The 3,420-nt window shown below is 45.4% G+C and overlaps 1 non-coding gene across 1 annotated transcript; it reads left to right on the forward strand.

The window, feature by feature from the left end:
- The first annotated feature begins 2,813 nt into the window (after positions 1 to 2,813).
- TRNAW-CCA (transfer RNA tryptophan (anticodon CCA)) lies at positions 2,814 to 2,887 on the forward strand. The gene has a single exon. It is a non-coding gene; the product is annotated as a tRNA-Trp (tRNA).
- The last annotated feature ends 533 nt before the right edge of the window (positions 2,888 to 3,420 follow it).

Consider the following 3,420-nt stretch of genomic DNA (forward strand, 5'->3'; position numbering starts at 1 on the left):
TAGTGAGATGCGCAGGTGTATGAGCTCTGAGATGTGTAGGTAGAAAGAGAAGAAGCCGTTCCAACTGGTCCTATCATCCTAGGGTAGTAGTCAATCCGATGTAGCTAATCCGACCGGCATTAGTAGACGAGTACAAATGAATATAGTAGCCCTATACAATAGACGGTAGTTCCATTAGAAATTCTATGTAAAAAGTAACCTACCGGTTACAAAGGCCTATGAATTTACAAAGTCAACATCGGAGAGTCTTCTTAACAGCTGTACTAATGCCGTTCGCCTTGACTTTAGTCATGTAGAGCATTTTCTTTTGGCATAGGAGCCTTCTAGGCCTACTGACTCTTATCTAAAGGGGCATATCGAGATCCCTTAGCCCACAAAGCCCTTGACTTTCCTTCTCTGCTTCGCACCATCGTGACACTCACCCTTCGTTACCCAGCCCATCGCTAACGCTCAGCCTCGTCTTTTGATTTGACGACCTATTTCCCTCTTTCTCTATTTAGGATAGAAGCATAAGGTCGCAAGTGAAGCTTCTGGAGAGAGCAATGAAAGAGTTAGAATTGGACCCATAACATTGACACAGGGAGAATCCATTGCTTGGTTTCCCACAGGCAGAAAAGGACTTGGCCTGGATGTAAACTGTAAAATGAAAAGAAAATTGTAGTATCCAAAAGGGCAGCTAAGCTAGCAATCCGAACAAGAAGATCTTCCCGTGGACTCAACAGGGTTCACGAATCTTATCAACTATTTACATGAAGTAAAGTTGGAATAGATCCCAGACTTCGGAGATAGCCACCACTACTACTACTTTAGAAAGGACCGAATGGCGTGCCTTATACCTTTCAAATGAATGGTGGGGAGACCGGAATCGCTTTTGTCGCTCCGGATTTCCTCTTAGCCGAAAGGGTCGAGGCAGGAAGGAGAACGCTATATATACACCTCTTTGTACCTGGGACTAGACATAATAGCTTGAGAAAGGCTCGGGAAAGTACGTTGTGTATTTTATAGCACACGAGATAGGCGGCTTGGCTTAGAGCCTACACCAATCTATCTGTTCTATCTGTAATAGTTCGATCTGTCTTCCTGAGATGAGAATTTGTTTTGAAATAGCTAGATTAGAACTGGCCGCCTTGCCTTGGCTTATTGTGTGATTTTTGAGCAGGAGCGAGCTGTCTTTGGCACAATCTGTACTGTAGCCGGGAAAGCAGGAGTCAAGCTGTTCACAAGCAGTGGTTATGAGCCGCATCTAAAGCCAATCCATTTACAAGTGAAATCTTGCCCAACTCCAACTACAAGGAAAGAAAGGGGTGAGGTGCTCATTCTGTATAAATTGGGTCTCTCGGAACCATGGGCGGCGAAAACTAGGATGGAATCATAGGTAAGGGATGACATAACTGGGGAGTAGGAATGGCAGATCCGTTTTTTCCCAACATTATGAACTCTTCAACTTGTAGTCCACCAAGAGGCTCAATCCTCTCACTGACTTACGTCTGAGCCCAGGTTTGTAAACCAGCCATTCAATGGAAGACTTTGTCCTCTTATTTATGTTAAGCATTAGGGTCCTTCACATAATCTCGAACCGTGCCCCTTCCTCAATGAGTCACGAGCGAGCCATGCCACATTGCATGGGAGGAACTGATCCTTCACTTCCCTTTTGAGCTTTCGATTCTATTCTAGACCGCTTGATATCATATCTTACCAGCCCCACCCGGGTGGCTTCCGCGTCACCCCCAGTTGCTCCATTCTGGATCCCTGAGTGATAGAATAGCTATAAGCTAGCCCACCCTCACCTTGATGAGTTTCACTAAGAAACCGGGGGGTGCCTATGTGACTAACATAGGGCTCTGCCTTACCAAGCAGAGTGAGGTTAGAAACTCCAATTTTGTGATAGGACTGACCCTGGTGAGAACCAGCCTATCACGCCACCGAGGTTCCGCCTCGTTTGCCTTAGTCTTGCGATCTAAGGGTGAAGGAGTCATCCAGCCACCGGGATTGGTTACCCGGTTGACCCCTATCCGTATCTACATCTACGTCCTGATTGAGTTACATAGAAACTAAAAGAACTTGAAAGCAAGAGATCCAACAGGAATGAAATGAATATCTATTTTTAAATAATCAAGTGAAAAATCCCCCGAACCTCTGATCCGATAGCAGCTATAATATGCATCTACGACTAGCTACAGGAACTAGATGAAAACTTCTACAACAGGGTATCGAAGAATGCATTCTGACATCGAGTCCTCAATCAATGTAGATGATTCAACAAGGTAGACCGAAGCAACTCGTCGATCAGCTATCACCACATCGTTGCCGAGAATGGCATAGCGATCAAACTAGTGACTGTCTACGGCTTATGCCTTCACTCGGGGGAGAGCACCCATCCAAAAAGCAGAAAAGTGAAGAAGTGACGTCCAAACCCTCGGATGGACCTAAACTAGACTCAGTCCGAGCTCCTGCAAGAGGGTCCAAAGTAGAGTGGCATGGAATCGGCCGGAAAAGACAGATCTTATCTTATAATTGCGTATATTGAGTGAGATGCCGCTTCAAAGATGCTGCTTACCTAGGATGGTGTGCTTTTCGCTCCTTTGGCTTTCTTTCTCCCGGAGACCATGCCATTCCTCGACACCGACCTTCAAACAAAGTCAGATGAGGAGCTGGCTTCCCTCAAAGTTGCTCTGGCTGACTTGCCCGTTCCGCTTTGGGGCGGTTCTTCCTCCAGCAGCCTATTCTTTCACAGCTTCTATGCCAAGGGCTATTATATCTATTCGATTATGCAAGATGTATTGGGGTCACATAAAATTATTTATGAAAAGAAAGCGCTCTTAGTTCAGTTCGGTAGAACGCGGGTCTCCAAAACCCGATGTCGTAGGTTCAAATCCTACAGAGCGTGATTCCATTCTTGTTAGATCGAGAATGACACTGAAATAATTGAACAGCAGTCTAAAGTCTGAATTTTACCTCCTGTGGATTAGGATTAAAAACAAAGAAAGAGGAGGTAAATAAACCAAAGAGATGTTAATGAAGAAAGGGTCCAAACGCGGAGGCAGTTCCAGTCCTTGTCGCAGCGCAGTAGTGAGTAGGTGATCCAACACCAGAGATAAAAGACGCAGCAGATTCATAGATATACTTACCTTAGTTATATAGATCGTTTACCTAGGTACGAGACCCTGAGGTCCATATCGGTAATAGAAAGACCTGCCACCAAAAGCATTCCGATGGAGCAGAAGTAGACCCTTCCCCCGCCATAATAGCACCACCTAGCTTCGGGATAGTAGTAGCACATATCTTTTTCTAGTGATCGTTATAGGGATAATGAAACCAATGATAGAGTTGACCTAGCCTAGCGACATCCATCCCTTGTCTCCGACCGGGAGATAGAGACTACTTCATGCGCAACTTCAACATCTCCAATCCAAGGGGTAG

This window comes from Vigna unguiculata, unplaced genomic scaffold (assembly GCF_037176805.1).
Source record: "Vigna unguiculata cultivar grain cowpea cultivar isolate G323 ecotype 2 unplaced genomic scaffold, ASM3717680v1 ptg000453l, whole genome shotgun sequence".
NCBI lineage: Eukaryota > Viridiplantae > Streptophyta > Magnoliopsida > Fabales > Fabaceae > Vigna > Vigna unguiculata.